At 36.8% G+C, this 12,185-nt stretch overlaps 1 protein-coding gene across 5 annotated transcripts in view; it reads left to right on the top strand.

Moving 5' to 3' along the window:
* Positions 1–12,185, top strand: part of ADGRB3 (adhesion G protein-coupled receptor B3) — a 743,702-nt gene that overhangs the window by 720,415 nt on the left and 11,102 nt on the right. The window lies entirely within an intron of this gene.

The raw sequence follows: 12,185 nt of genomic DNA on the forward strand, positions 1-12,185 counted from the left end.
AGTAGCCAATGTAGGCATTTTGCCACTGACAAGCAGATTTGTCTCCTAGGCTCCTGAAGATATCTTCCCTTTGGGCCAAAGACACTCCCCAAAGTCTATACACAATAACCATATTCTCTCAACTCGTCCATCCATAAAACATTGGCAAGTAAATGTTATACCTGGGGAAAAGTCCTTTCATGTTGCCAATCTCCAAGAAAATACTGCATTTTTAGGAATAAATAGAGCAAAGTGTTGACTAGTCAAAATGATGTAACATCAGTTGTTACTTTTGGGAAAGTATACAGAAAATACTATAGTGATATCCCTCTATTCCCCTTCTGTCTCCTTACTGGATTTGCATTCTCAGCTTCAAGCAGAGATCTAGTATTTAGTGTCAACCTTAAAAATTGAACAAATTACAAACAAAGGTTATTATGCAGCAAATGAGTTAATTTGGGAATTGCAATTCAGGACATGCAAGCCTGGAAAAGAAAAGAGGAAGTTGGGAGGTATTGTTTTAAGCATTCCTTGAAAGCATTGCCCATCAAGAGTCAGGTTTTCTGTATTTAGTGATTTTGTCCCTTGGTGCCAGGAAGGACCTTTGCTGGTTGTCATGTCCCACTGTGCAAGGAAAGAGCATGGTTACTGGAAACCATTTAAGGCCACATTTGTGTAACAACGGATAGAAAGGAGAACTCTCAGGCATTTCCCACTTAAAGACTATCTTATAGAGGGTGTAAGCATTAGAGATCATCTTGAAAGGTTGAGACAACATCACCCTATTGGATAGGTTATTTCTGCAGATGTTTGACAGACAACAGGCACAGAATTTTTAAATGATTATACAACACAAGAGAGGCAGAATAATAAATCTAGTTTATGGGGGCACCTGGGTGGCTCAGTTGGTTAAGCATCCCACTCTTGTTTTTGTCTCGGCTCAGGTCATGATCTCAGGGTTATGAGAACGAGCCCCACATCAGGCTCCATGCTCTTCCTCTCCCTCCTCCTGCTTTTGTTCTCGCTCCCTCGCTCTGTCTCTCTCTCTCAAATAAATCTAGTTTGTATATCGTCTTACATCAGAAGCCCAAACCTGAAAGTAATGAGCTATAAATAGATGAGGCATCAGGAATCAGTTAGGTTTATTTTCTCTTAGCCTGAAAAAAGACAAAACAATAAAAAAATGTTTTAAATTCCAGAGTATATCCCCCTTAACCACAGCCTGGGAGATACAGGTGATGGTTTTATTTTTCTAGGCCAATGCCAAAGTAAAGGAAAGAAGGAGGGAAAGACCTTTATGTTTAAAGTATGAGTCTTGATGTGGTGTCTTGAGTGGAAGTAGTCTGCCTTGATGTCTGCTACTTCTTTTCCATTGATCGAAAAATCTCCAGGTTTTGTACAAGACAGGATGTCAGGTGCAGCCATCTTTAGCTGTGGGATGTATGTCCAAGATTCAAACCCCTGAAGTCTGCTGTCATCTGGGTGATGAGGAGGAGCTGGTATAGTTTCTTTCAAAGAGGTTCAGGGGCAGTCTTTGTTCCAAATCAAAAGCATGGGAAAAAATTGGAAATGTTAGTTTGGAGAGTAGTAGACAGATATTTGAGAAAAACAGAAGAATTCAGGATCTAGTACAGTTTAATACAGGGTTAGAATCCAATACAGAGAGAGATTCAAACATAATTTTTCTCTCTATACTTACACTGCTATTTATCAAAGATAATCACAGTAAAATTAATTTGTGTGTCTTAAACTTGGCCTGACTACTTACACAAGTGTAGCAAGAATAGCAATTGGCCATATAAGCTCTTTTTAAGACTGTTTTGCTAGAGGGATGCCTGGGTGGCTCAGTTGGTTAAGCCACTGCCTTTGGCTCAGGTCATGATCCCAGGGTCCTGGGATTGAGTCCTACATTGGGCTCCTTGCTCAGTGAGAAGCCTGCTTCTCTCTCTGCCTCTGCCTGCCACTCTGCCTGCTTGTGCTCTCTCTCTCTCTGACAAATAAATAAATAAATAAAATCTTTTTAAAAATTAAAAAAAAAAAGAATTGCACTCATTCAGTAAATACAAAAAGCAAAAAATATTAAAAAAAAAAAAAGAGAGAGAGAATGCTTTGCTAGAACCTTGTAAGCAAGGTGCCAAGTTGATTTTTCTTAGGAGATTTATTGTCTCCACAAAGAAGCCTTAATTCCTTAAAACCTGTCCTGTCAAATCTGAGTTTATGCACATCTCTCTCAAAATAATCCAGAACCTTGGTAAAGTAGCCAATATTTCCAATTGTTATTACAAGGAGAATAGATTCTCACTGAATTTATGTAAATAACGATATTGCCATGTGAAAAAATCCTCGAGTTTTGAAATTCTGGAGGGATCAGGTAGGGAGAAAAAGTAAATTTTTCATCTTTGTTTACAAAGATATATTTTACCGGGTGCCTGGGTGGCTCAGTGGGTTAAGCCACTGCCTTCGGCTCAGGTCATGATCTCGGGGTCCTGGGATCGAGTCCCGCATCGGGCTCTCTGCTCAGCGGGGGCCTGCTTCCCTCTCTCTCTCTGCCTGCCTCTCTATCTACTTGTGATCTCTGTCAAATAAATAAATAAAAAATTTAAAAAAAAAAACAAAAACAAAGATATATTTTACCAAACATAGATAGCTTTAAAGAAAGCAGTAAAAGGGGTCCTTTTAATGTAGCAAGCAGAATATTAAAGGACCAGTAATGTTGGAAAACTAGAAGTCATAAAATTATAATCATCTTCCTCCATTCATTCAATACCATGTTATTCTTATTATGCCTGTATTTAGTTTTTACATTCGTTTGGGAAATTTTTACCCAGTTCAGTTTATTATCTCAAAGTTATCAGAAACCTGCACTTTTTTGAGCTCTTTCCCTGAATCTTTGAGGATGAATTACTTTTGTAGGTATACTTTTGTAAAAGTATCAGAGTAAAACCAAAACTCCCTGTAAATGACAAAAGATTTAAAATGCCCATTATTAAAGATCTCATGCAAGTTCATTGTAAAGGAGTTGACAAGAAAATTTGGTTTTCTGTATACTTTAAGATAATAACGGGAATTATGGCTAATAACATTATACCAAGACATCAGATTTCTAGGAATTTCATATAATTTCTAAAATATTTATATTAATAACATTCACCTGCATAACATAACCAGGGTGGTTTATCACCACTTATTGGAAAATGCTTCTCATGTAATTTAACATATCAAATAACCCTACAGGGCTTAATGTCTCTCTTTTTGTAAGGAGAAAGAACAAATCTATCGAGATGTTTTAGGGACTTCTTGGAAAACCCAAAGTTAGTTCAAGGTCAAAAAGACTATTTAGAATTGGATTTGGGGAAATTTGTCAAAAATATCAAAAGGTTTTAAAGCTCTTGGTCAAATAGGATTGATGAAATAATAGTTATCCATTTAACCATGGAAACAATGGAAGATGTTAAAAGGCAAATATAGAAAGTCACAGTTCCAAGTTAAAACACATAATCAAAGCCCTGCTAAAGACAGCAAGTACAGAATATTACTTTAACAAAACACAGAATCCTTTTTTTTACTTTAAAAGAAAAAAAGGAGACCAATAGTCTAAGAAAAATTTGTTCTTTTAGCAAATAAAAGAAAAATTGAAGTTTAATTTTACATAAATATACTATTAATTTTAAAGCTTATTTTTAAACCCTTATAAAAAATTTTATCTAGCTTGATCATACATAAAAATTTTTTCCCAATATTCCTTTTTCACAGACCTGATATAGCTATGTCCATCTCAGTCTGTCCTTTCTGTTCCCTCAACATAAATGGATCTCCATACCTCATATTTTTTTAATACCTTTTCTAACCAAAAAACATACCTTACTTTCCTTGTATAGAGTTACTTCCCTTATTATTCCTACTAGCTTTAATTACATATGTTAATTAGGATTGTTAACACTTAGAAACCTTAATTAGAATTCTTAACCCTTAGAAACCTTAATTTTTAGTGAAAACTAAGCAAGCAATTATGAACTTTTACATTAGCATTTTTTAAGGTTGGCAATTTCATGAATACATTTCATCATTTCGAGTATAATTTTTCAGTGTGGTACAAAACATGTTCATTAATAGACCCAAATATCTTTTGTCTCTCTGTATAAAAAGAAGCCAGAAATGGATAAACCTATGTTCAGTAATTAAGGTGTCCATCTTCTACCTTATTTAGAAATGATGTATGAATATCCATCATTTACTTTAACTTAGCAAAACTTTAAGGTAAACTAAAAGTTTACCTAAAAACCTTTTATCTTACTTACATTTATTTTAACTTATTCTTAAAATTATGTTTAGATTACCCACAAAAACTTAATGAACTATTAGACAACTAGCTGTCAGCCCAAGCTATTTTCTTCCTCACAAATTTTTTAAAAGAAATAACATGAACTTATTGCACTTTAATAAACCTCACTAGAACAAAAGTTTTATATTTAATGCTGAGAACTCTATAATGTTGGTTCATTTTCATTGAACCAACAATCTTAAACTAGCTTTTAGACCAAATATTTTCCCAAATCATGTGAACCTGAAAAATATTTGGGTGAGTGTCTATTAATATTTCTGAGACCTTAATCTGTAAATGCTTCATTTTCAAGCCAGTTAAATAGAGCTCTTTTCAGAAATTAATTGGCAAGTTACCCAGAAGTAGAAAAATACCATATCTGTAATAGACATACATAGACATTCACAGACACACACAGAGATGCAAAAAAAGGACCCCAGAAGACACCAGGAGGTTTTTTTGTTGTTGTTGCTGTTGTTTTAATTTACTAATCTCAGTAGGTAATCCATTTATAAAAACTTGAGGATCTTCTCTGGGTTTAATAAATTCTTTAATTATGATCCATAGTTTGATAGATGAAGAAGTGGGGTATACAAGAGGTGGGGTGGTGCAGAAGGGAAAGAAGAAGTTGGTAATGAAGACAAAGAGGACAGGGAAGGGGAAAAGTGGCCTCAGAGCCCCTTTTGTCTACTTTGAATTGCTTGTATGTCTTGGGTAATTTAAAAACCTGATTTTGCAAAGAGGTGATTTTAGAGTCTTGGATACATTTGGAAGACTCCGGGTACCAACTAAAACAGGCTTCCTATTTAGTCTGTTTAATTTTAGAGCTGTGGTCTTCCAATTTGGTTCTGAGAAAGACAAGTTTGGGAGGTCAAAAGTTTTCCATAGTGACCATTGGAATTCTATATTATCTTCGGTTGAGCTGGTCCACTTGGTTAAGAAAGTGCATGAAGAAGGGCCGTAATTTTGAAAACAAAACTGGCCAGGCTCCCAGAAGGAGGTCCCTTTGTAAAGAATTTAAAGGATTGTGAATCCCATACTTTAAAACCAGAGGCACAGCAAACAAATGAGCAGTCACCAAAAGGCTGATGCCTTCAAGAATAAAGTCAGCTCAACCAAACAGAAGAAGCTTAACTCTGAAAAGAGGCTTACCTTGCCAAAAGGAAAAAAGATGACTCACAGAGGTGCACGAGGCTGAAGTGACTACCATACACAATACCTGGGGTTGTTTGTTCATCCAGGTTCATCGCCTTCAGGTCCCACTTCTGACACCATATGTCAACCTTAAAAATCAAATAACAAGTATTACTGAGCAGCAAATGAGTTTATTTGGGAATAACGGAGGAACTGCAATTTGGTACATGCAAGCTATGGCAAACAGTAAGCAAGTCCAGATAACAAAGAGAGACAGCATCCTTTTGTAGAGGAAAGGAGGAAGTTGCAAGAGGTTGTTTTCAACAAAATTTCATTGGAGGCAAAAAGGAGTTCAAAGTGGTGGCAGCTTCTCATTGCCTGCAGGCAGCTTGCTGCTGCCAGGCTGAGAGAAAAATCTTTCTTTTTCCTGCTGGTTATGCAGACTGTGATGAGTGGAAGTGCATGAGAGCTCTCCCTTCATGGATTCCTCCATTTTGAGTGAGGATTCTTTTATTCATTTTCACAATAGTAGGCATTTGATAAATTATTTTGTAAAGGATGGTTTAAAATTGAAATTAGTCTAGTTTGCTTTAATAAAAAGTTATCGAGCAGTATGTCTGAGTTGGGGCAGAGACCAGTATAGAAAATGGACTAGGGAGTTAACACCTCAAAAAGAGCCATACTGGACATCAAAGATATTTACATGCTATGCAACGTAAGGAGATGAATAGCAGGTTGAGATTCCAGGAAGAGGAAAAGTATGGTAGTTGGCTAAGGTATGGCATGTTTGAGAAACCAGAAGCAAATTAAAATTCACTGAAACATGAGGTCTATAGATAAAAAGAGGAAGAAATTGAGAAACCATATAGTGAACAGCTTGTACCCCAAGGAAGGAGTTTTTACCTAATTTGTTACTAAAAGCTGCTAAAACATTCTGTTCTATTATGTTCTGTTTGTTTTTTAATGAGGAATGATTTGCTCTGACCTGGAATTTAGAAAGAGGACTGTGGCAGTAATAGAAAGGAAAGATTGGAGTAGAGTGAATGAGGAAATTGAAATACAAATTTGGAAGTGACTAGTCCAGAAAAGAAAAAAGAAGTGGTAAGAAAGGATAGGAATGAAGGGACATGGCAAAGTCAAGATCTATGGAGTTTGGTCCTTAACTAAACATAGGAGAGGATCCTACAGGTCTGAGCCTGGATTTCTAGTGGTATCATTGACAGATGTAGGAAAATCAAGCAGACATCTAGTTAAGCCAAGTTGCATTTTAATACTTTGGGGATTAAGGTGCCTAATAGGATGTTAAATCAGAACTATCAGGCAGGTAGTTTAAATTAGCTTTCTTGAATTGAGGACAAATCTCAAGGAATGCTTAGGAATGCAGGAATACAAACATCTCAAACTGCAATAGACAATATTATCCATTCCGTGTTAAAAAAAAAAATGTTTGTCTAGAGAGGTATTTTTATCTTCTCTTGAAAAAACATGGAGATAAACCTTGCCACATTCTTCTATGGAATGATGTAAGCTCTTAAAAACACCTTAGAACAATACTTTGAAGTCCCTAATGAACCCCACACATCCAGTAAAACCATGCTTTTCAAACTGAGGAGAGGTGATAGTGAGCAGAGAGCACAAGAAGCCATCAATCCAGGATAATTTTGCCCATCTTTGTGGGGACATGAATTTTTAGTAGATTTGGGGCAATATAAATAGGATAAAATATTTTATATTAATTTTATATTGTTACGAACATAGCTAAGCTATGGCATAGAAGATAAAATTTCTATTACTTCCTAAATACAAAGCATATCTGTTCCCATCCCCTGCATTAAGTGCGCTCTGTTAGGCAATCAGTACACTTTGAGAAGAAACATTTGAGCAATCCAGTCCTATGCTACATCTGTCTTTTCTATAATACTAAATTAAACTATTGCAAGTATTTGCAGCCAAATATATCCTGGGATGACAGTGACAAAAAATAATACATACCTTATTCATTTTTTTAGATCCTTTGTCTAAGTCCTGGATATATATTTATTCAAATAGAAACATACTTGAAACATAACTAGACACTAGTAATGTCAGGCAGACCATGGGGCTCCAGGTTCTGTCTTAGGGATACTCTGGGTCTCTGGCCAAGGGAAGTACATAAATCATTCCCTTTTCACAATACAGCTTCAAAAATCAAGATTAATTCCTGCAGTGTGTGTTGCTTCCTTAACATTAGTTTTCGTTCACTTCAAACTAGTATTCAACAACCCACTCTGGATTGAGGACTCTTATGCAATGCAAAAAAGAAGAAAAATAAGCATAGGTTTATACTGGTAAATATGAACAAGGAGAGCATAGGTGTCTATATTCCTAAGGCTAGAAAAGGTAATTAAGGCAAAGTGCTTTCTAAAGTCTATCAACATGATTTCCAGGCCCCATAATCTAAAATTTATAGCTGTGAGATTCTCCAACTTTTCCTAACAGGCTTCTCTGTTCCTAAAAATCTGCATATAGTAATGCCTACCTTATCTGTAGTTCCAACTTAAATCCTAACTCTGTCATTCACACTTAATGAGTTTAGAAAAAGAAACTTCCAAGCAGTTTGTTTCAAACCCACCTGCAGGCCCTTTATTAGCCACTTGTATGGAAAATAAGAGAGCACAATAGGATCAGAATAGGAGATAGGGATCCTGTCTGGGGCCAGTTAAAGAAGTCTCTTCTTCAGCTGGGAGACCCCTTAAATAGGAGAGAAGACAAGATTTATGAGAGCCTCTTCCGCATTGTAGGCACCTTCCCTGGCCTACATACATATGTCATTTCATTTATCCCATGCACATTTGTTGAGCATCTGCTAAATATCAATCATTGTGCCAGGTGTCAGGGATACAAAGATAAGTCACTGTCCACAAGGTGTCCAGAGACAAGACATGGAGACCAGCCCTTCAAAACATAATGGCAGTACTATGGGATAGTTGCAGGGTGATCAATATCCAGGTTATGGGATTACTACAGAAGGCAACTAACCCCTTGTTTCTCTCACCAGCTTTTCCATCTGAATAGGGCATAATCACCGCTTGAGTAACTGAAAGGAGGGTGCTCCCTGAATATGGGATGTATCCAAGATAGCAGCATGCAAAGAAAATTGGCTTTGGATTCAGAAGGCGTTCCAGCTCTCTCACCACTGATGGGAGCCTGGGAGATTTACTCAGCCTCCTGAGCTTCCAGCTCCTAATCAGCAAAGTGAGATAATGACTCCTACCTCCCTGGGTTATTGTGAGGACTGAGAAAGATAATAATGCCTACCATTTCTTAAGTGGCTCTTACATGTGTCCTCCAGTGATAAGTGAGTGTATTCCTTTTTAAATCTTCAGAACAACCCTGTAAGGTTACTCTGAATGCTGAAACTGGAGCTACAGGGAGATTACACTTTGTGCCTCTGACCACATAATTTGAAATTGATGGAACTGAGATCTAAATCCAAGTTTTTTCAGTCTCAGAGCTGTTAGATTTGACATGTCTCAAGCATTTAATCTAGAAGAGTGCCTGAGATAGAGTACATGCTCAAAAAAAGTCACATCCTGATTTTCTCTCAAATACCTGACATGTCATGAAAGTACTATAAAACCTATCACCTTTTCTCTCATATCAACAATTAAAAGCCTCCCTTGAGTTATAAATATATAAAATGACAGGTAAGAGTATGAAGCTATTTCAGGAGATATTTTTGTGCAGTTAGGTTGCTGGTCCTCTCAGGATGGGGGTTCCTATGCAGCTTCAAAGAATGATGTCATCATAACCGAGTGGAAGGTAATATTGCTAAGCATTTCTCTTTACTGCAAAAGATGCCGATGTTATTTGACAGGAGTTATAACTCAGGCAACCTGAATTCTATATATAGTGTCAATTAGAATATATTTGCTTACTTAAAAAGAAAATCTACATGAGTTATAGCTTTATCATCTTCCCAAGGTTCTAGAAAATTGAGTTTTTCACAGAAGTCAATTTCTTTGGGACACAGGATGTTTCAGTCACAAAAGAAAGAAAAAGATAAACAGATAAAACCCTAAGGTGAGTAAAATCCAAAAAGAGATTAAAATGGGCCAGTAAGATTTATAAGCACAAAAACTTCTAATTAGATAGTTAAGACCATCAAAGGCATGAATGCTGCAAATAGTTACTCAGACAAGTAAACAGATAAAGGGAAACCATATTTATTTGTGAGATCTAAAACCACAGCTACTTTTTTTTTTAATCCCAAAACATTGCCAGTTTGGAAACTCTCCCGTTTATTTACCATAATGCTGGCTTCCATGTCAATGGAAGCTTCCCCGACTGAAAAAGCTGAAAGGTGTACTTAAGTCTGTGAACATGCATGGAAAATCAGACTGAGCCCTGACAGATAGATGTGCTCTTGATTGGCAGCTCTAATGTGGTACTTCTGTCAGAACCATCAGGCCATCATTGCTATGGTGATTTCTGGCTGTGCCAAGGTGACAATTTCAAATTAGAATAACTATCTGGCACGCAGATGGATTTGCAAGTAATGTTTCTGGTTAGGAAGAGATTTCAGCACCCCAATTTTTAATTTCTTTCCATCTTCTTTGTGGCGTCCGTGAGCTACTCAGAGTAGCTTTTATAAACCTATGTAGAACACTGCAGAAGGTTTTTTGGTTATAGAACATTTGCATTCACCATATGTATTTTTCTTTAGTATGTTCAAACAATGTAGGTCCTCCAAATAAAATTCTGAGTGTTCAGAATCAGCTGCTACCTATTCAATCAGAATATGACGATAAAAATTCCAATCAATTAATATACCCTCATTGCTATGGGATACATTTAACACTTTGCTTCATTAACATGCTTTATCCAATAGAAATATTTGGTTGCACGAGACAGAGAGTGACTTTGACTATCAACTGAAAGAGAACTTTTGGGAAGGATATGGAAAAGCTGACCTTTTGGCCAGTAGACAGTAGAGACCTCCATTGACATTTCTGCCACCACTGGCAGGCATAACTCCCCAAGGCAAAGTCAGGACCTTGTCATAAGATGAAAGACAAATGGAGACTGCACAGACAAAAATCATCACATGCCCACCTTAAAATGAGGAAGCTGTGCCAATAACATCAACTATCTTACAAGAAAATGAGCTCCTTGTCTTTGGAAAGGAATGATCTCACTGAGAAAGGGCACAAAAATAAGAATTACACCAGAAATTCTCTGAATTTTAGAGAATGGAAGAGAGAGAACAAACAAGATGATGAATAACCGATTTGGGAATTTTCAGCTTCAAAATGACTATGTGAAAACTTGGAAATCTGCCTCACTTGCATTTATCTTAGTGACTTCCCCTACCACTTATTCACATAGACACGCCATTTATTTATCTCAGTTCTAACATAATGTGTATTTGAGTTCTTATGTGATTAATGCCTATGTCCTCTATTCTGCCTTGAGCTGTAAGAGGGGAGAAGCTCTACTGGATTTGGCACACCATTGTCACTTCAGCATCTAGCACAAGATATGGTGCTCATGAATATTATTAACTGATAGAGTGAAGTCTTTAAAGAAATGACAGTAGTGTGACTTTAGTCCTACTGCAGCCCAGCAAAAAATAACTACCTGGTAAGATTCATTACTATGAAAAACACCATTCAAAAGTTAGAGCCTGGGGCACCTGGGTGGCTCAGTGGGTTAAAGCCTCTGCCTTCAGCTCAGGTCATGGTCTCAGGGCCTTGGGATCGAGCCCCACATCAGGCTCTCTTTTCGGTGGGGAGCCTGCTTCCCCCTCTCTCTCTGCCTGCCTCTCTGCCTACTTGTGATCTCTCTCTCTGTCAAATAAATAAAATATTAAAAAAAAAAGTTAGAGCCAGAGTTCATATTCTGATGACCATAGTTGTTGTTGTTGTTAAGGTATTTCTTGTAACACAAATCAGTATTTTAATCAGTGTCTTGGGCTCTGGTACTGCCTGGGAATATTTGAGTGCCCAGAGATAGAATGTATTTCATTATGTTTGCCAGCTATGTGGTCCTCAGAATCCCTCCACTGAGTTGCTTATGCAAATCCTCCCTCTCATAAATCTCCATCAGCCATTGCTAGTCAAATTATGTTTGCCTGGTGTTTCTCTGTAAATCCTGCAAATCTGTTTCCTGTACTCTCCCCCAAACTGATGGGAAGTTAATCGCTCTGTAATTGCTTGCTATGTTTCACGTCCTCATCATGAGTAATGTTGCCATGTTCTCATCCTCAACCACCTGATTTGTTAACAGCCAACTCCTAGAACCAAGGGAGCACAGATGAAAATAATTTGGTTAACGCAAGACTTAAAATGTCAGAATTCTCTCATAAAAGTAGGCTAATGAAAATAGAAGAAACTAGCTAAACAAAGTATTACCAAAACACAGATTCATTAAATACAGGAAATTAAATTGGCATAATAGAATAAGGCTTTTTAAAAATATGTTGAAGATTTAATTTGCATTTCTCTTTTGCTTACCCCCCCCAAGGAGATCATGTTCTTTTCAAATGTCTTTTTAGAAGAAAATTAGGCATTGTATATATTTCTTCCCCAAAGATGTATTTCTATTCCAAAACACGTCCTTACTTTTGAAAATATTTGTTAATTCAAATAGGCCAAATGTTGAAATCAAAGCTTAGTTATGAATATAATATACACCTATGAAGCCCACATGAGCAAATCATGATTTATGAAGCACGTGCTTTAAAATACTATAAAATCTTGCACAAATATGG

Source organism: Meles meles, chromosome 5, assembly GCF_922984935.1.
Source record: "Meles meles chromosome 5, mMelMel3.1 paternal haplotype, whole genome shotgun sequence".
In the NCBI taxonomy this organism is placed as follows: Eukaryota; Metazoa; Chordata; class Mammalia; order Carnivora; family Mustelidae; genus Meles; species Meles meles.